The sequence below is a fragment of the Acanthochromis polyacanthus genome, chromosome 5 (genome assembly GCF_021347895.1).
Source record: "Acanthochromis polyacanthus isolate Apoly-LR-REF ecotype Palm Island chromosome 5, KAUST_Apoly_ChrSc, whole genome shotgun sequence".
Taxonomy (NCBI): Eukaryota; Metazoa; Chordata; class Actinopteri; family Pomacentridae; genus Acanthochromis; species Acanthochromis polyacanthus.
Genome location: NC_067117.1, coordinates 43,195,635 through 43,216,474, shown reverse-complemented (window position 1 = coordinate 43,216,474; position 20,840 = coordinate 43,195,635). Strand labels below are relative to the sequence as shown.

The 20,840-nt window shown below is 44.5% G+C and overlaps 1 protein-coding gene across 1 annotated transcript in view; it reads left to right on the top strand.

The window, feature by feature from the left end:
• Positions 1–394: 394 nt before the first annotated feature.
• nfasca (neurofascin homolog (chicken) a) overlaps positions 395–20,840 on the top strand; it is a 114,143-nt gene continuing 93,697 nt past the window's right edge. The window contains 1 exon segment of the mRNA XM_022210803.2: positions 395–670. The gene's annotated coding sequence lies outside the window, so the exon portion shown is untranslated.

Sequence of the window (20,840 nt, the reverse complement as noted above, 5' to 3'; positions counted from 1 at the left end):
AGAACATTTTTAAAAAATGACACAACATCACATCTAAAAACCAGGCAGCTGAAATGAAAATAAAACATGAGAGAAGATATAAAATAAACAGGACAGAATTCAGAATAAAACACAAAAAATGAGTGAAGCTAAAAGTAAACCTCACATAAAAGCAGATCTATAAAAGGCAAAGAAAGAAAAGAAGTTACTGACTGTGCAAACCTTATCTCCTCAGGCTGGGTGTGTGTGTGTGTGTGTGTGTGTGTGTGTGTGTGTGTGTGTGTGTGTGTGTGTGTGTGTGTGTGTGTGTGTGTGTGTGTGTCTAACCTCATTAATAATGTATGAGGTGGGCGGGCTGAAGCGGAGGAGGCGGTGACAGATGGAGAATCAGTGAGAGAGAGTGACGGACGGAGGGACAGTGAGGCAGAGAGGGAGACAGAGAGAAAGAGGTAGAAGAGAGTGAAGAGGAGGAAAACAGGCTGAATTAAAGAGATAGGCACTGTGGTGTTTTCTTCCGGTTTTCTAGCAGGGATATCCGTTGTCTTCTGTCTCTGTGGTGGATTGGACTGACGGGGGCTCAGTCTTTGTGTGTGCTGTTTTCTCTTTTTTTCTGGATGCTGAAGGATTGATGGAGATGGAGGTTCAACATCCAGCAGCGCCGTGCACCTGGACGCAAGAGCTTCACTGACAGGTACTGATATCTGTACGTTTACTGAGTGTGTTGGATGATGGAGAATTTACCCTCAGTTTACCACTTTCATTTTCTATATGTAAATAGAGTATAGCGATCTTTTCAAACAAAAGTCAGAGTCACAATAAACATGCTTAGCGTGAGACTAAGAAGTTCACACATTTGTAATAATGCTCTTGAAGCTTCACCTCTTTGTTGAGGGCTCTGTTTTCATGTCAAAACAGCAGTGGAGTTTCTCTTTCTGTCTGAATCCCTCCAAACCTTTGTCCATGGTTTTGCCGACACGTCCATCACTGCTTTCATCTCTGCACTACTGTAACTGAAATCAGAAGCCACTCTAAAATCCAGTGCTCCCTGTGTGCATGTGAAGGCTTTACCTCTTTCTGGAATCAGTTTTCCTCATTACATGTGTTTTACTAGACTTTTTTTACTGTGAATGGTAGAAAAATATGACGTGTTGCTGTCTATGTTTTAGATTGGTTTCTTCAACAATCATCCATGAGAAATGCCTTGTAGTTACAGCTGTCTGTCCTGCTAGGGACAGTCTGCTACAGTTGATTGGAAATATATTGATTATGTTTCACCATTGGCCACAGTTACTCTTCCTGAGGCTGTCTGTAGTTTTGTCTCTCATTTTTGTTTAGCTTGTCAGTTTCTACATTTAAAATGAAGTTGTATTTCAGTAACTCATTCTCAGGGCCTCATTCATGCTAGTTATCACACAAAATGGCCACAGCTGGCCATCATTGATGAATCCAGTGGTTGATAATAGTTTGGTATATCTGATTTGTTGGCATGATAGTTGACTCATAAGTATTGAATAGTATTTGGTATTGATGATTGATTTAGATAGTACTGGATGCTTTGTTAGCTACCTCTGGAAATGTGCTTCAACAATTGCTCGTGTCGAAACACAAAGTTGGACTGTTCGCTAGTCAGATAGCTCACGTTGACCCATCAATTACCCTTTCAAGCAACAGCGTTCCAATACAGAATATAACAAGTAAAGACCAGAGTTTTCTAAGTCACGTGTATTTGTTGACCACCATTATTTTCCCATTGATATGCACTGCATCAGTTTGCAGGAGGTGGTTGGATGAATGGCAGATGTAGAAAATGCACTACCATCTGGGATTCACTTGCAGTCCTGCACAAGTTGTCTTGTCCATGTTAAAGCAGATCACCATATTTCTCTAATCTTAACCACGTGTTGCCAGCATCTGAACATGACCAGAAACGTTGAGTCATGCTGCCTGCATGTGGATATTGTACAACTAATCTGAAATGTTGGCCCATGATAATATGTTATCAGTGAGCATGTTTCTAATACTTTCAGTGTCCATGTACTTAAGACATACCCAACACCTTGACTGACAACGTTTCCCCTTTACATTCCATATTTAGTTGCTGTTGCAGTGCAGTTGACTTGGTGAGATAGTTTGGTGACAAAATCATTTCCTGAGCTGCAATTTCCAGATTTCACATGGAAAAAATGTACCTGCTATTTAGAAAATTTCTCAATAAGTACAAATGTATCAAATTTTTAGTAGATGTTAAAGAGGTTTAGGAGTTATTAGACTTGGTGAGTCATGTCATCTAAATGCTGTATGGGTTGTTGAGTGGCCTGCCACTGGGGGGTTTGGGCCCAATCGATCATCAGAACTAATTTAATACTGAAAAACAGAAAGTGAAATCTTTGTTTCCCAGCATCGAGCTTCAGCTTTCTTGATTACCTTCTTGATTCTTTGCGTTACACATTACATGATATTTTCTGTGCACTAGCAGAATTGTATGAACTTCCTGTCCAGTGTACTAGTAGCACCTCTCAGTTAACCTGTTCAGACATGATGTCTCAATCAGCTGACCATCAAATGAATGATGACATTTCCAACTAGTACATGTTAATTTTGCTGCTGTTAGGATCTCCACATGATCAACAAGCTGCTGCATCGCCTCTTCCAGATCAATTTAGTGCCAAATCTGTGCCTATATTTAGAAAAAGCCATAAAAAATTTACACCATTCATTTATTTATGATGTATAGAGATCCTATGGAGTAAACTGTGTCACTGTAGGAGCATCTACTTCCTGTTAGCAGGAGTTCGGCCTTGTTTCTTCCAAACAGTGAACCATTTGGAACGTTGCTGTGACCTCTGACCTTCTCTGAGTTCAAAAAGTCAAATCAATGAGGAGGTTTTGTTGTATTTATTGGAAATGACTTGGTAAGAAGAGATGTTCTGCAGCTGTCTTTAGCTCTTCTTCACATCTGGTGCTGAGCAGAACCACTGGATGGAACTGTGTGTGTGTGTGTGTGTGTGTGTGTGTGTGTGTGTGTGTGTGTGTGTGTGTGTGTGTGTGTGTGTGTGTGTGTGTGTGTGTGTGTGTGTGTGTGTGTGAGAGGCCTAAGTGACTGAACATGTTGTGTGGTTGTCATGTGGGAGGATTTTACCGCTGACAGATCACAGACAGCTCATTTACAGATGTGTGTTTTGCGTATGTGTGGGACAGTTATTGTTTCAAGTGTTTTCTTCTCTTGCAGGTGTGTGTTGTGTTGTGATAAGTGTTTGTTTGGACCGTGGACAGTGTGTAGGAGTGGCAGAGAGCTGAATACAAACACACACACACACACACACAGATACAGTCCTTCCTTTGTTCAGGAGCATTGTGGAGAAGAGGTTAATGCACCCAGAAAACAGAACGAGAGGGAAACACTAATGGACAGCGACGGGCCTTTCAGTGCAAATATTTGGTGGAGGGGTCTCATACTAACATCCCATCCCCCGTTGTCTCTCTGGCGCTCCACCCCCCTTCCTCTATGGCCACGGAGAAAAGATCAGAACTGAATTGTCACTCTGTGATCTGCTCACAAAAGAACGATGCTCAAGGCCTAGCTGTGGAGGGGCTGCAGATGAACGGGAGGGAATTGATTTGATTGTTTTCATGTGGGCAAAATGATCACAACTATTTAGGGACAGTGTGTATTTTGTAAAGAAAAACGAAGCTCAAGTTTCAGAACTGATGGAGACTTAGACTAAATAAGAGCGAGTTTATCACTGAAGTCTGCTCTTCTTCCTTATTACTGCTGTTTAAAGTATAATTACATAACCATGAAGATTTATCTGTAGATGACTCCCCTCTGCCATGTCCAGTTAATCTGCTGACTCAAACTGTGTGCTTCCCTCATGTTTATGAGTGTGTGTGGTCAGAGTCCCAGATAATCCCTTTCCCAACATTCAAACTGAAAAAACATGTAGCCGAAACCAAGTTTCTGTCCTGAAGTGTTTGGTCTGAAAGCTGTGTGTTACGTTAAGCAGAAACCATCTAACATGGATTAAATAGAAGATTACCAGTGCAGTGGGAGTGATGCTGCAACTAGTGGAAGTAGTCGGACTTTTGTAATAACCAGAAATGATTCAGTAATTTTTTTATTCCCTCTCAAACTTTGCTTTCTTTGTTTGTCAAGATCTGGAAGTGGATCTGTAAGGAGAGAGGTGTTGCACTGGCTGTTGTCTGAATGGCCTCTGAGAAAACCTGCTTTCTACTGACTAGTGTGTAGAGAAATCTATTCAGTGTAGTAGGATGAGATTTGTGAGAGGAAAGGGAGGGGATTAGTGTGAATTCTGGTCCCAGTCTAGATTTATATATATGCTTTTGAAGAAAATGTGTACCTTTTCATCAAAGTTTAGTCATTGTTTAGCCTGGAGAACTTAAAGACATTTGAGTTCAGTTTTCATTCAAAACTTCCGTCTCATTTTTCATTTTAATTTTTAGGTTTACATATTGCTGGTCTGTATTTGAGCTCTATATCACCATCTTTATTTTACCACGTTGTTGTTGTCTACCATAGATAAGAGAAGAAGATTGTAGTTTGTTCATTCAGTGATTCTGTTCTGCAGTGATACAGCAGACTGACTCTCTGCAGTAAATCCACTTATCATTTCCAAACTGTTTCAACACAACCACTCAGTCTAATGTTATTCAGGCGTGCTGCCCACACAACCAATAGAAGGCTAAACATGTATGAACAGCACTGGAGCTACACCCGAACTGTAATTTAACTTAGAACAACAATTCCAGATTATTTTACCACACTAAAACGCTTATTATATGCCGTCACTGTATTCCACATGTATGCAGCCATGTCTGGATCAGTGAAATTAGTGACTAAAGATGTTTACTTACAGATGTTATTATTATTACTGTATCAGCAGTAATAGAGAGAGTGTAAGTTGTAGATAGTTCGGTCTGCTTAACAGATACGCACTTTTAAAACGTTGCACTAAAACAGAAATGCTGTGGAGTAAGAAGTGGTAACTGCTGGGTGTGAGTCCAGTTGGGTCAGGGCTGTTTTCAGTGGATAAACTTTTGTTTCAGTGGGTAAACCTTTGTTTTTAGTGGGTAAACCTTTGTTTCTTTCACGCCCCTCTGGCTGCAGTGAGCCGGCTCATCAATCTGATGACGAGTGGCTGTGCGGAGATCACAGCAGACATTAATGAACAATCAGTGCGGCATTTAAGCCTGACTCTTTGCACAGCCCGACGCTGCATCATTCATTCATCCACCCCGCTACACAGCTCTCCCCGCTACTCACCGTTTCATCGTCTGTTGTACATCACGCTCTGGACTCCGTTTTCCCCCCTGGATTACCTTCGTCACGTCTTGTTCCTCGGACCCCGTCGCCCCCCCCGGATAATCTTGCTAGTTTCCCAGCCATCGCCACATTCCCCACCGGCTCTGTCAGCTGTGCCCTTTTCCGTCCTCCATAACCTGGACAACCAGTAAGCCACTTCCCCTTCGATCTAATTAGTTTTATGTTTAGTTTTACCTCGGCCTTCGGGTCCGACCTTTGTTTAGTTTAGTTTATTTTCTCCTCCTTGATGTTTCTCTTCTGCCTCAGTTATTAAGAGTTTTTCTCTTTGCATATTCTTATTTTTATTAAATCATTATTCATTTCATCCTCCTGTCTGTGCCTGCTGCTTGGGTTCTTCTCTGTGATTCGTGACAGAATGATGCAGCCACCCAAGAACCCAGCAGGTGTTCCCGTTCCTATAAGCCCCATGGAGATTTTTTTTGAAGCCCGTGAGGCATTTTGTTATTTTAGGGGTCTTTATTCCCAGGAGGACCTGTGGAGGAATGCTGCCGGGCAGACAAGCAGAGACGAAGCTGTGTTGGAGGGGCGCAGAAGGGCTGCGAAGAAGCCGTGGTTAGTTCCACACATTCCTCGCGACCTTCAGAGATTTCTGAATGCCCCCCTGACCAACCTGTCCAGTCCCCCGCGACATTCCTCCGACAGCCCACCCGTTCCTGGGTCCCCGCTAGCCGCAGAGCCTGCCACCAGAAGAACTGGTCACCGTAGGCGCGGCTCTCTGAGACGACGTAGCCCCCATACTCCTGTCCCTGAGGAGCTCTGTGCCACCTCACCTGCGGTGCTGGAGGGGCCCTGTGCCACCTCGCCCGCAGCGTCAGAGGGACCTGATGCCACTGTCTCCGAGCAGATTGACACCGTCTCATTCCCCGCTGAGGAGAGGCCCCGTGCCGCCTCCCTCTCCTGTTTCTGTGGGGGCCATCGCCCCGACTCCTGTCCATATGGGGACCATCGTCTTGTCTTCGGTCCATCGGGCTCCCGTTGCCCCGTCTTCGGTTCCCGTGGGGCCCATTGCCCCGTCTTCGGTTCCCGTGGGGCCATCGCCCAGTCTTTGGTCCATGAGGGCCCTGCAGCGTTGAGGCTCCCAGCCTCCCCTGCAGGGTTAGAAGAGCTAGAAGCCCTCTCTGCAGCTTCGAAAAGCTTAAGGCTCTCGTTGCTGTTTTGGAGGGGCTAAAAGCTCCCCCTGCGACCTTGAGGGAAGCTAAAAATTTCCCCCCGCAGCCTTGAGAAGACTAATGCTTCCCCGGCAGCCTTGAAGGAGCAACAGGCTCCCTCCGCTGCTCTGAAGGAGCAACAGGCTCCCTCCACTGCTCTGAAGGAGCAACAGGCTCCCTCCGCTGCTCTGAAGGAGCAACAGGCTCCCGCCGCGGCTCTGAAGGAGCAACAGGCTCCTGCCACGGCTCTGAAGGAGCTAAAGGCTCCCGTTGCAGCTCTGGAGGAGCGACAGGCTTCCCCTGCAGCGTCCATAGAACAAGCAGCTCTCCATGCTGCGTCTAAGGAGCTAAAGGCTCCGTCTGCAGTCTTAAGACGGCTTCCTGCCTCCTCTGAAGCTTTAATGAAGCCTTCCGTCTCCTCTGCAGTCCTCCGGAGGCGTCCCGCCTCCCCTGCGGTTTTGGTGAGGCATCTTGCCTCCTCCGTGGCCTTGGTAAGGCATCGCGCCTAATCCACGTCCTTGGTGAGGCGTCCCGCCTCCTCCGCGGCCTTGGTGAGGTGTCCCGCCTTCCCCGCGGCCTTGGTGAGGTGTCCCACCTCCTCTGAGCCCTTGAAGGGGCGTAGCACCTCCTCGGCAGCCGTGTGGGAGCATAGCTCCTTCCCGACCCCCGGAGTGGTCTCACCATCGCCGGTTTCCAGTCCGGCCACCGGCCCGACCCCCGGAGGGGTCCCACGTCACCAGTTTCCAGTCCGGCCGCAGGCCCAACCCCCGAAGGGGTCCCATCATTGCCGGTTTCCAGTCCGGGCCCTGGAGGGTCCTCGTCGGACCAGCTGCCGGTTCCCAGTCCAGCCCCCAGAGGGGCCCCATCAATCCAGCTGCCGGTTCCCAGTCCGGCCCCCGGAAGGTCCCCGTCGATCCAACTGCCGATTCCCAGCTCGGCCTTCTGAGGGTTCCCGTCGGGCCCATTGCCGGTTTCCAGCCCGGCCTCCGGAGAGTTCCCATCGGGCCAGTTGCCGGTTCCCAGTCCGGCCTCCAGAAGATCCCCATCGGGCCAGCTGCCGGTTCCCAGCCCGGCCTCCAGAGGGTTTCCGTTGGGCCTGCTGCCGGTTCCCAGCTCGGCCTCCAGTGGGCCTCAACCGATGCAGCGGCCGGTTCCCAGTTTGGCTGCCGGAGAACTTCCGTTGGTCTGACTACCCGTTATCTGTCCAGCCCCAGCCTGTCCAGCACCCGGACCGTCCTCTGGAGCGGTCCCTTCAGCCTGTCCAGTCCCTGGACCATCCCCTGATGTTTTCCCTCCCACCCACCCGGTCCCATCCCGCCCGTCCCTCGGGCTGCCCCCCAGAGCGGTCCCTCCTGTTGGATCCCTGCCAGTCCCTAAGTCACCCACTGACACCCCAACCGGTCCAGTGTGCACCAGAAGGCGCACCTTGTGTGTGTGTGTGTGTGTGGGGGGGGTACTGTCACGCCCCTCTGGCTGCAGTGAGCCGGCTCATCAATCTGATGACGAGTGGCTGTGCGGAGATCACAGCAGACATTAATGAACAATCAGTGCGGCATTTAAGCCTGACTCTTTGCACAGCCCGACGCTGCATCATTCATTCATCCACCCCGCTACACAGCTCTCCCCGCTACTCACCGTTTCATCGTCTGTTGTACATCACGCTCTGGACTCCGTTTTCCCCCCTGGATTACCTTCGTCACGTCTTGTTCCTCGGACCCCGTCGCCCCCCCCCCGGATAATCTTGCTAGTTTCCCAGCCATCGGCACATTCCCCACCGGCTCTGTCAGCTGTGCCCTTTTCCATCCTCCATAACCTGGACAACCAGTAAGCCACTTCCCCTTTGATCTAGTTAGTTTTATGTTTAGTTTTACCTCGGCCTTCGGGTCCGCCCTTTGTTTAGTTTAGTTTATTTTCTCCTCCTTGTTGTTTCTCTTCTGCCTCAGTTATTAAGAGTTTTTCTGTTTGCATATTCTTATTTTTATTAAATCATTGTTCATTTCATCCTCCTGTCTGTGCCTGCTGCTTGGGTTCTTCTGTGATTCGTGACAGTTTCAGTGGGTAAACCTTTGTTTCAGTGGTTAAACCTTTGTTTCAGTGGTTAAACCTTTGTTTTCAGTGGGTAAACCTTTGTTTCATTGGTAAACCTTTGTTTTCAGTGGTTAAACCTTTGTGTCAGTGGTTAAACCTTTGTTTTCAGTGGGTAAACCTTTGTTTCAGTGGTTAAACCTTTGTTTTCAGTGGTTAAACCTTTGTTTTCAGTGGGTAAACCTTTGTTTCAGTGGTTAAACCTTTGTTTCAGTGCTTAAACCTTTGTTTTCAGTGGGTAAACCTTTGTTTTCAGTGGTTAAACCTTTGTTTCAGTGGTTAAACCTTTGTTTTCAGTGGGTAAACCTTTGTTTCAGTGGTTAAACCTTTGTTTTCAGTGGGTAAACCTTTGTTTCAGTGGTTAAACCTTTGTTTTCAGTGGGTAAACCTTTGTTTCAGTGGTTAAACCTTTGTTTTCAGTGGTTAAACCTTTGTGTCAGTGGTTAAACCTTTGTTTCAGTGGTTAAACCTTTGTTTTCAGTGGTTAAACCTTTGTTTCAGTGGGTAAACCTTTGTTTTCAGTGGGTAAACCTTTGTTTTCAGTGGTTAAACCTTTGTTTCAGTGGTTAAACCTTTGTTTTCAGTGGGTAAACCTTTGTTTCAGTGGTTAAACCTTTGTTTTCAGTGGGTAAACCTTTGTTTCAGTGGTTAAACCTTTGTGTCAGTGCTTAAACCTTTGTTTTCAGTGGGTAAACCTTTGTTTTCAGTGGTTAAACCTTTGTTTCAGTGGTTAAACCTTTGTTTTCAGTGGGTAAACCTTTGTTTCAGTGGTTAAACCTTTGTTTTCAGTGGGTAAACCTTTGTTTCAGTGGTTAAACCTTTGTGTCAGTGCTTAAACCTTTGTTTTCAGTGGTTAAACCTTTGTTTTTAGTGGGTAAACCTTTGTTTCAGTGGTTAAACCTTTGTTTTCAGTGGGTAAACCTTTGTTTCAGTGGGTAAACCTTTGTTTTCAGTGGGTAAACCTTTGTTTCAGTGGTTAAACCTTTGTTTTCAGTGGTTAAACCTTTGTGTCAGTGGTTAAACCTTTGTTTCAGTGGTTAAACCTTTGTTTTCAGTGGTTAAACCTTTGTTTCAGTGGGTAAACCTTTGTTTCAGTGGTTAAACCTTTGTGTCAGTGCTTAAACCTTTGTTTTCAGTGGGTAAACCTTTGTGTCAGTGCTTAAACCTTTGTTTTCAGTGGGTAAACCTTTGTTTCAGTGGGTAAACCTTTGTTTCAGTGGGTAAACCTTTGTTTTCAGTGGTTAAACCTTTGTGTCAGTGCTTAAACCTTTGTTTTCAGTGGGTAAACCTTTGTTTCAGTGGGTAAACCTTTGTTTTTAGTGGGTAAACCTTTGTTTTTAGTGGGTAAACCTCTGTTTCAGTGGTTAAACCTTTGTTTTCAGTGGGTAAACCTTTGTTTTTAGTGGGTAAACCTTTGTTTTTAGTGGGTAAACCTTTGTTTTTAGTGGGTAAACCTTTGTTTCAGTGGTTAAACCTTTGTTTTTAGTGGGTAAACCTTTGTTTTTAGTGGGTAAACCTCTGTTTCAGTGGTTAAACATTTGTTTTTAGTGGGTAAACCTTTGTTTTCAGTGGGTAAACCTTTGTTTTTAGTGGGTAAACCTTTGTTTTCAGTGGGTAAACCTTTGTTTTTAGTGGGTAAACCTCTGTTTCAGTGGTTAAACCTTTGTTTCAGTGGGTAAACCTTTGTTTCAGTGGTTAAACCTTTGTTTTTAGTGGGTAAACCTTTGTTTCAGTGGGTAAACCTTTGTTTTTAGTGGGTAAACCTTTGTTTCAGTGGTTAAACCTTTGTTTCAGTGGGTAAACCTTTGTTTCAGTGGTTAAACCTTTGTTTTTAGTGGGTAAACCTTTGTTTCAGTGGTTAAACCTTTGTTTTCAGTGGGTAAACCTTTGTTTTTAGTGGGTAAACCTTTGTTTCAGTGGGTAAACCTTTGTTTCAGTGGGTAAACCTTTGTTTTTAGTGGGTAAACCTTTGTTTCAGTGGTTAAACCTTTGTTTCAGTGGGTAAACCTTTGTTTCAGTGGTTAAACCTTTGTTTTTAGTGGGTAAACCTTTGTTTCAGTGGGTAAACCTTTGTTTTTAGTGGGTAAACCTTTGTTTCAGTGGGTAAACCTTTGTTTCAGTGGTTAAACCTTTGTTTCAGTGGGTAAACCTTTGTTTTCAGTGGGTAAACCTTTGTTTTTAGTGGGTAAACCTTTGTTTCAGTGGGTAAACCTTTGTTTCAGTGGGTAATCCTTTGTTTTTAGTGGGTAAACGTTTGCCTTCTTTCAGCTTATGTGTTGCTGCTGTGAACACATTGAGCACTACAAACAACATCCCACTTTAAAATCTTTTTAAAAAAAGCCAATAATAGAACATACAAAGAACAAAAAGGGAACAAAACAAAAGAAGCAATACAATGACTCTGACACTCAGAGAGGCCGTTTTGAAAACAGAGCTAGAGGAACATAGAAGGTCTGAAGCTAAGCAGCAAAAGCAGGTAGAACCGTTTTGACTAAAAAGACACTTTGAAGGGCTCTCAAGAACATGTAGAGGGAAACCACCCATCACTGTAGGATAACGTGAACATTTATGCAGTTTATGATGAAACACGTTCACCAGCTCTACCACTACATGTACGTAGCTCTTCTTAACATGTGTCCTAAACATGCTGTTGTCACCATGGTGATGTAACCATGCTATTTGGGGGTGACTTGTTCTTGCCCTGTTCTTCTGTTTTTCCACTCAGTGATTCTCTTGATTGGTTCAGACCCCAGGCTCAGCTTGCCATTGGCCGTAGCTTCACTCACTCGTAAAATGGTTCCTTTAATTAGTGACTAATGCTGCTGCTGGGGCTGTTTGAGCTCCTCATTTCAGTTTAGTGAGTTACCAAGACATGATGATGTAGGCGTCAGCAGTAGTTTACTTCTTGTTTGTTACATGAACAGACATGCAGCACTGCATTATCAATGCTGACCATACTATGGTTCTAGACAGGGTTGGTCATGGCGTTTCTCGAGGCCACTTCATGCTTTCAGCATCCTTGTATCCAAAAGGGCACATATGATGGAAATTTTGTAATTTTTTGCCCATGTCCTTGCTGGTCTGCATTGACTGCTTTACGTACCGCCACATACACCATGTTCTCAGTGTGTTTGATTGTTTAATGTGCTTTAGCATTCCTCCACCAGAACACACTGAGGAGGAGGAAGGTGGTGCTGTCCTCACGGCGTTTACACGTGCACATGCACACATGCACTTCATTTCACAAATGCTTAAACACATGCAGACAAACATGCACATACGCTGAGCTGTTGCTGTGTCAGGAGAAAGTCAGACGAGGACATGTGGCTGAAACAAAGACGAGCTGTGGAGCTTCAACTACAAGTTTAGAAATTCTTCATGTGATCTAATTATTCTACAGAAAATACAGTATAGTATAGGAAGGGTTCGTAAACCTTTCCACTGTTCTGCCAACAGCATCTGATCTTTAACAGAAAGTCTCTGATCTTCCAGCCTTCAGCAGAAATAATATCAGATATTTCTTCTCTTTTCAACCTCTAAAACCCAACAATAATCGTAGATGGACCATTCTAACCAGAATAAGCCTGAGAGGACTCTGGTAACCCCCGCCGTACCTGCAGACCTCCCCTGGTGGAGGCTGTACTGGGGTTTGGTGGTTGCTTCAGCCAGTATCCTGTGTTCCCCACATCCAGAGTCCCAGCAGGCTGCTCTGGGAGCTGATGGGCTTCAGGTTCTTTAATCCTGATACATTCTTTTGAATTTGTGTGAATGTGCTGCATGTCGTTCTCTTAACACTAGAAATACCTCCTGTGTACTTTGATAAACAGGCAGAAGCTGTTAAATCACAGTCATGTGGTTGAATTCAAAATATGCTCTCTCTTCTGCATTTTATGGTGATGAAGCCACTATCTACACAACCAATCAAATATTGGGTGTAGTTCAGGTGATGGTGTGATGTATGGAAGAGTGTGAGGCCTTTGACTCCCATACCATGGTGTTGTTTGCAGTTTTCAGAGATGCTGGTTCCCTTGAGACAGAGACAGATAAGCTGACTGAGGAGTGACACCGAGAGTGGTCACGTCTTAATATTCATTCTGAATTAATGAAATGGAATATATATTTTCACTTTGAACTTGTTTAATCTAAATGAAAGACTGAGGTTAATCATTGCTTGTGCTAATTTTTCTAAAGATTAAAGGGCATTCAGTCTTTAAGCCACATGTCTCTGAGTGTCTACCAAACATTACATATTCATCTTTATTTACTCATTTTCTCAAATAATTCACTTGGGAGCTTACTAGGAAGTCTGGGTTCCAGCCATGTTTGACTTTGTTGTTAGGCTTTTTTAAATTATTAATTAGGAAATGAAGTGGAAACAGAATCAGAATAAAGATGTGATGAAATACAGCGTGACCATGTGGGTATTACTGACATCTACAGACACACACTATCCAGCAGCTCTGAAATGATGTGCAGGGGATTAGATTTACAGTACAGCCGTTTTTGTTCTGTGAATTCAGCTTTTTGCTGCATTAAAACACACACACACACACACACACACACACACACACACACACACACACACACACACACACACACACACACACACACACACACACACACACACACACACACACACACACACACAGATGTAAGGCTTTGATAATGGCAAACACACCTCCAGCCTCTGTCTCCCGCTGGGCTCGGTCTCCCCGTTCACCTTCTCCTCGTCTTCATCCCCTCTTACCCTCCTTTCCCTTTATTCTCCCCACCTCCTCCGCCCCTCCCTCCCCTTGTGGGGCTGTTGCTATGGAGCCTTGGCGACCAGAGGGTTTTTTCATTGGACAAGGAGGAGAGGAGAAAAGAGGAAGTTAAAAAGGAGGAGGGCTGGTAGAGAAGGGTGAGTGTTCGAGGAGGAGTGAGATCCAGATGTGCCCGTGAATCAACCTCAGCACAGCATGGATGAGAAAAAGAATAGTGGAATGAAGAAATAAAATTAGAGGGGATAAAGGAGTGAAAGAGGGGAAGGAGAGACAGAGGACAGAAATTCTACAAAACAAAAGAGAGAAGTGAGTTAAACAGAGAGCTGTAAGCTTCGCATTTAGCAAAGAACAAAAGATTGCTAGCAGAAAGGGGGAGAGATGGTGAGGTCATTTAAAACAAGGAGGGGAAGAGGGAAGTAGGTTTAGGTTGATAATGAGGTGGTCATGCTGTACCCTTTGGTTTAGAAACACGAACACATCGACAGCTCATTTAACAACCTTAAACTGCTTCTATATTGGATACAAACCTCAAACTTTGAAAGATGGCACATATTTCTGTGTTTCTGCGTCACATTTTGCTGTCAGAAGCAGCATCTTCTCATCCACTGCTCTACTGAGCTACAGCCTTCTATGTGTTCTTCCGTTTGTTTTTGTCTTGTGAAATCTGAATGTTCTTTCATTGATTAGTAAATAAAAATGAAAGCATCAATAACAATTCTGACAACCGATGTTTTTTTTAAATTACTATCTTAAATCATTTATGGAGAAAACACTAAATCTTTTCTGTTTCTGACCTGTCAGTGGGAGCAGAGAACAGCTGATGGTACACTAGTTCCACTGGCTGTACCTGCTTTATCCTGAGATGGAGCTCATCCCAGCAGGCTTTGCTTGAGAGACGAGGAACATTCTGGACAGGTTTCCAGTCCTTCATAAGGCCAACATGAAGAGACAGACTCATTTACTGACCATCACTGCACTCCGAGAGGAAACCAGAGCGTCCACACAGACATACTCCACCCGCCCAGTGGTTTAAACCCAGAACCCTGCAGCTGTGAGGCGACTGCACTCCACTGCACCAGCATAAACAATGACAGGCTGAACAGGAAGACATGAAGCCAGTGCTAGCTTCTACAGAGCTTTATGTCCATGCTCGATGAGTCTGTAGGACCAGATTTACACCTTCTGCTAACACTCAGTCCCAGTGTAGAAAACAGTGACTTACCAAAGGCAGAGAGTAAAACTGGGAGCAGTGGAAGCAGATTTTATTGTGCACATGCGAGAACATGCCAGAATCGAGTGGGTGTCCTGTTCAAAACCAGCAAGCAATGTGAAAAAAAATCATCCATTATAAATATTCTGGTGCATCACACATTTAATATTTTTACTCCGCCAAGGAACCCTTCAGAGTTATGTGATGATCAGCATACATTTCTGTGTCTGTCTGTCTGTCTGTCTGGCTGCTAACAACATTACTCAAAGACAGACCAACGGATTTGGATGAAATCTTCAGGGAAGGTCAAAAAAGGCACAAGGACCAAGTGATCAGATTCTGGCAGCTTATAGTCTGGATCCATGGATTTGTTAAAGATTTCTGTATCACTGTGAGATAGCGGCACGGCGTCAGTGTAACCATGACAACCAGTGAACACTACATCAGCTGATTGTGATCCTACTACAAATCCACCTCTGAGGACTTATCAGGACTTATCCATCAGAAATGATCCAAGGAACAGCTGATTAAACTGTGGGGGGGTTTCTGAGTCCCATCACTGCTGCATATTTAGGTCACATGATTCGGTATCTGTACATAACGTATACATGCAGAACACACGCCTGGACTCAGGTCATTTTGTTTGTGGGTACATCTCTACTAAATGGTGCTGTGATTTCTGATCATCAATAACTAATAAATAAATGCTGCATGGGGATGAGCAGCCTTGGAGGAAGACTGTCCTCTGAGTGTTTTTCTTGTTTGCAGAATGTAGTTGTTTCCTCTCAGATTTCAGTTTTAATGTAACCCTACAAAGGGATGTAATTTATGGTGGCATTTTATTCTTGCTGACCTGTTCTGTTTAGCACAGACCAGCACAGACTCAGCAGGACCTTAAACATGAGTTGTCAAGCACTATCACTGTCATAGTCAGCATTTAGAAATGCAGTTGAGCAAAGGTGATGTTGTTTCTGTGTTTTGTAAGGACGTTTACCCCTACATACACATATGTGCAGATAGCCATGAAGGGAGGATTCACTCTGAAGGAGTCGTTTCCAGTGGAGCACAGCTGGTCCTGACATGAACCTCTGAGCCCTCAGAACTGACCCAACACTTTTTTAACCTCCAGCTGGCTGCAGCTCTCATCTGCCACAATGCATGCTCACCGATTTACTCCTGCTGCTGTCTAATGGCCTCGTTATGTGGATTTAAATTCTTTACTGCGTGATGGACATTATTTCATATTGATAAAATGGTGCATCAACATGTCACAGAAAGATGACTGATTTTATAAAATCAAATAATTACATCATTTAATTCAGTGCGTTTAGCATTCTTTTGTTCCTCAGCTTCTTATGTGATATTAAACTGCATTTGTAGGGTAGAACATAATTGGAAGGCTGCCAGCTCCCAGTGGGTGGGTGTGGTTGTTCACTGGGAGCAGTGTGCCTGGAGGGATCACTAAATGGCCTCTTTGTATGTCATGAATACGTGATATGGTGTCAGAGGTGAGAGGGGATGTCTTTAGTGTGATTTGGCTGTCAGCAGGAGGTCCTCAATATTTCAGATGGAGACTGGAGGCGGAGGGCTCTTTGTTAAACCTTGTAGCAACATGGCAAACAATAAAACCATCAGAACGTCTGGGGCAAACACGGCCAGGTGACTCTTGGTTTTCACTGCTTTCACGGTGTCTAACATAAATAGAGAGCCATTCAACACACACACACAGTGGCTTTAGGTGTAGGTGGTGTGATCCTGCTTCCCTCTGGGTTTAGTGTCTGCTGCAGCACCTACCACAGTCATGTTGGCTTGAATTACTTTCCATACAAACGCAGGAGGAGGTTCACTGGTACAAGCTTATGGGAGACAGAGGTAGCTGAGGATCATGACTTCTGGTTCATGCCTCAACCTTCAGCATTCAAAAAACTATTTGTGTTTTATTTGATTGGATACGGGGAGCAGGAGTTTCAAAGGGGAACACTACAGGAGCCAGTGGGAGAATATTAAGATACTAAAATATATGAACTGCTGATATGAAAACTGCTTGAAATAAACTGATCCCAACATTTCATAGCAGTGTGTAGAAGTGTGAGACAACAGGATGACCTCCTCAGATACTTTGTCATCTGGAATGCTGCCACCGCAACTGTGGCTTTCAACTCCTGTTTTCCTTTTCTTTTTCCTTTTCTTTTTTTTCTTTTTTCCTACTTATTCTGACTCACATCATCACAGCTATTTTCTGATTCAGAAATACATCTGGAGTCTAAAGACACTTGGTGTATGTCGTTTGTGTGGTTCTAATCGTTGATGAAGTGGTTTTCAGTCAGGTTTCTATGTCTAGCTTCTATACTTCTTCCTCATAGTGCTGCTCACTGGTCTCTTGCTGTCTCCATCTTTAAGCTTCCTCCCTCTGTTCTCTTCTCCTCCTGCCTGCCTCCGTCCTGTCTGTGTGGAGGTGATGGGTGGTAGCTGACAGGGGTAACCAACTGATTGGGGTGCTCCGCCTCCACTGTGTTCTGTCCCGACAGAATATGAGCTCACTTCTGGAAGACATGCAGAGGATGTGGATGGCTTGACATCAAGTGTTCTTGCTGTGTGCTCTGCTTGTTGGTGTGTATTTGCTCATAAACATGCTGTGTTGTTGTGGATAAAGGCACCCGGTCAGCATCAGAAACACTGATACAGTCTCTGTTCCACTTCCTGCCTGTTATTAGTTCTTTATTAATAACTGCCTTCTGAATGATGGATGTGGTGCAGCTTGACTTATTTGATATTTATCACCCCAGACATGATAGTGTTGACTCTTTTCCTGAAGAATGTCTCACACTATTGGAGTGCTTATTAATCAGCAGTCAACAGCGGTAGTAGCTCTGCTCTCCAGTACGTAGATTTAGGGCAGTGGAGGAGCAAAAATCAAGTACTTTACAGACACCCTAACCCTCCATTTTCAGCCCTGTCTCTGGTGAAGGAAGGTGTCTCTGTGTCGTATAATATGTGATCTAGTTCAGTCAGAAAGCTGGATAAGAGCTTAGATTTCTGTTTGTGTTTCCAAAGTCACACACTCATAAGTGTTCTGTACCGAGCAGTTTCAGGTTTTCCACCCCAACAGAAATAAAGTTATCAGAAACACTGAATATTTGGAATACTTTTTCCCCTTTGAGCGGTTAGCACTGTCGCCTTGCAACTAGAAGATCCCCGGTTCGTGTCCCGGCCTTCCTGGGATCTTCCTACATGCAGTCTCCATGTTCTCCTGTACATATGTGGCTTTTCTCCAGGTTCTCCAGCTTCCACAAACATGCTGAGGTTAACTGGTGATTCTAAACTGTCTGTAGGTGTGAATGTGAGTGTGATTGTTTGTCTCTGTGTGTAGCCCTGTGACAGACTGTTACCTGTCCAGGTGTCCCCTGTCTTCACCCTCAGTCAGCTGGATAGACTCCAGCACCCCCCATGACCCTAGTGAGGATGAAGTGGTGTATAGATGATGGATGGATGGACAATTTTCTGATTTTAGCAACAAAATATCAGTTTCATATTGGCCTCCTAAAGCATGGGTTATTTTTTCTGCATGAACGTGAGACGCACAACAGAATGCGTTTGGCTATTATGCTCCATGCAGCGTCTGCTCCCAACCTGCAGGGGCCAGTGTAGCGTAAACACAAGTCTACCTGGTCTATTCTAGAGTAGAAGAAGTTTGCCATCGTTTACACCACTTACAACACGGCATTTTACCAAAGAGCTGCATTCCAGCAGTTCGTTTTAATTTCACACCATGAATAGTTCATAACCCGGTAACCATGGTGATCTCTGTGTGATGGACCGTACAAAAGTCTGTATTTCTGAACTTCTGCTGCTAGGAGCTCCTGTTCTTCTGCTAGTTTCCCATGTGTTTCTGTCTTTGTCGTTAGAAAAATGCGGAGGTGTACGATGAAGGGCCGTGTGAGGGGGCGAGGCTGATAGAATGACGTAATTCTAATTTCATGGATGCATCAAGCATAAAACAAGCTTTAGCCCAGATCAGTAAACCATGCTTCATGAGTGTGTTTGTGTTCCCACCGCTGCAGGTGGCATCATATTTTATTTAGAAGCCTCATAAAGGAGGATGTGTGGACAACGGAAGTGCTTGAGCTCACATCGCTCTGGAAACTCTGGGATTGATTTATGTAGGATGGAGCTGCAGGGTGCTTCCCACACACACACGCACACGCACACGCGCACACGCACACACACATGCACACGCACACGCACACACACAGTATATAATCAGTTAATCAACTTTGCATCCTCTGCTCTCTCTTCATCTCTCCTCGTCTTTTCAGAGCTTCTGTTGTCTTCTGTCTGTCCCTGTCTTCCCCTCCTGTTCTTTCTTTTTTGTCTTTCCATAAAATAAAACCAGTGAACCTGCCATGTTCCCTCTGTTTCCCAGTCGGTCTCCTCTTCTACTCCCTCTTTTCCAGTGCATTCTTCCTCTCTTTCCGCTCAAACTAGGTCATTCTGCAAATATGGAGCCACATCTCCTACCAAGCATGACATCCAGATACACACTCGTATCGCCTGGCAACCACACATCCACCCCCTCCATCCTCCAGCCTCATTTCCTCCATCTTACCTTCCCCAGAGGTTGTGCTCGTTGCAGAGGACAGGGTTAGCTTTGTTTTGTCCCTGCTCTGCTTCCAGTGAGGAGCTGAGAGTTCACTGAGCAGGATGGATGGTAGGAGGGCAGGTTCACACATGCATCCAGCGGTAGGTCCAGTCCTGGTCTCCACAGCTCCATCTGGGGAACATGTTTGAACTCATCTAATAACATTCACTGGTTGATATAGATCCTTTGCCATATTATGTCTTCAATAATGTTACCATGACAGCACATTGTGAAAAATACAGAATTTAATATTGCTCTTCTCTTCACTGTGGGGCAGTAGTTTAATCACATGTCAGACTCTTCCTCAGCAGATGGTGTTTGATGGTTGTCAACCTGTGATCCTCCTGAATAAATAGATCACAGACATTCATAGAGGTAGACTCTACTACAAACCTACTAGTGTGACTACTGCTACTGTATGTTTTGTCCAGTGGGCTGCTGCTGCATTAGAGTCACTGGTATATTCTACAATCATCGTGCTATTTCAGTAATAATACAGTGATGGATTAGCCAGTGTAAGCTAGCTGAAAGGTTGTGCCAGTAGGAGAATCAGGCTCAGTAATCTGCATCAGTGCTGTATTACACGCTCTGGTCCTAAAGCATATGACAAGGTTGAAAGTTTGAGTTTCGTTTTTGTGATATCAGTGTCAAAAAAATTCTGTGGAATAAATGGGTACCTTACATGCAATGTCTTGTGTTTTTTATAGAAAAAATAGTGTAGTTTTAGAATATAGCACCAAAAACTGTGTATCACTCGCCCTTTAGTGACCTTTTGCTTGATGTTTGCTCAAAAGTAGGTGAAAATGACCATATTTTGGTGACAAAATCATTGGAATACACACATTAATCCTGTTGCTGCTTGCAAATTATTGGTTACTTCCTTACTATTAACCTTAGAATAAGAGCTCAATGTTGTGTTCTTTTGAATGAGTATCAGTTTCAGTGGTTGCAATTAGAAATGATGTCATACCAGCGAGTTCTTCCCAAGATGTCCGGTGACAATTTTGTTTGGAAATTTTGAGACTCTAGGTAAGAATTTGTAACCTGGCAATAGCCAGATTAATAATTGTGTAGTACTTGATAGTACTCCACAATATCAATCTGGGACCGCTCCATGTAAATCCGTTTGGAGGAAAGAGGCACGGATTGGACAGTGCAACAGTATGTCCCGCCTCTGACAGGTTTGTTTTTAGCCAATCGCGGGATCTTCACAACGAGCGGAGCCAATTGGTAGATTAAACTCTGACCAAAACCCGTAGGTAAAAAAGCACAAACATCTTTACCATCCAGAAATGCGCAAAGCGCCTCTCGTTGTTCTTCCTTCAAAGAAGCGATACGAGATTCAGCTAAAACTGACTTAATAGCAGCATCTACACGATCGTTGTCCTCCGTTGTTTGTTTGTTTTGATCTACTGGCGCTTGGTGTCGTCTTCACACCTGGATATCCCGCCCCACACACGAATACTGCTGCGTGATTGGCCCGTGCTCTGTACGAACAGTGAAAGCGGGAGCAGTGCAAGATGGTTTCTTGAGAGATTTGTGAACTCACAAATATCGCGAGAAATCAACTTGCTGGCAAGGTTAAAGAATTTGGCTTTTGATTCACCCTATAGAGTTAACTTAATTGTAAATCTGCATGTGCTATACATCAGTCTCTTTGTAATTTAGTTGGGAA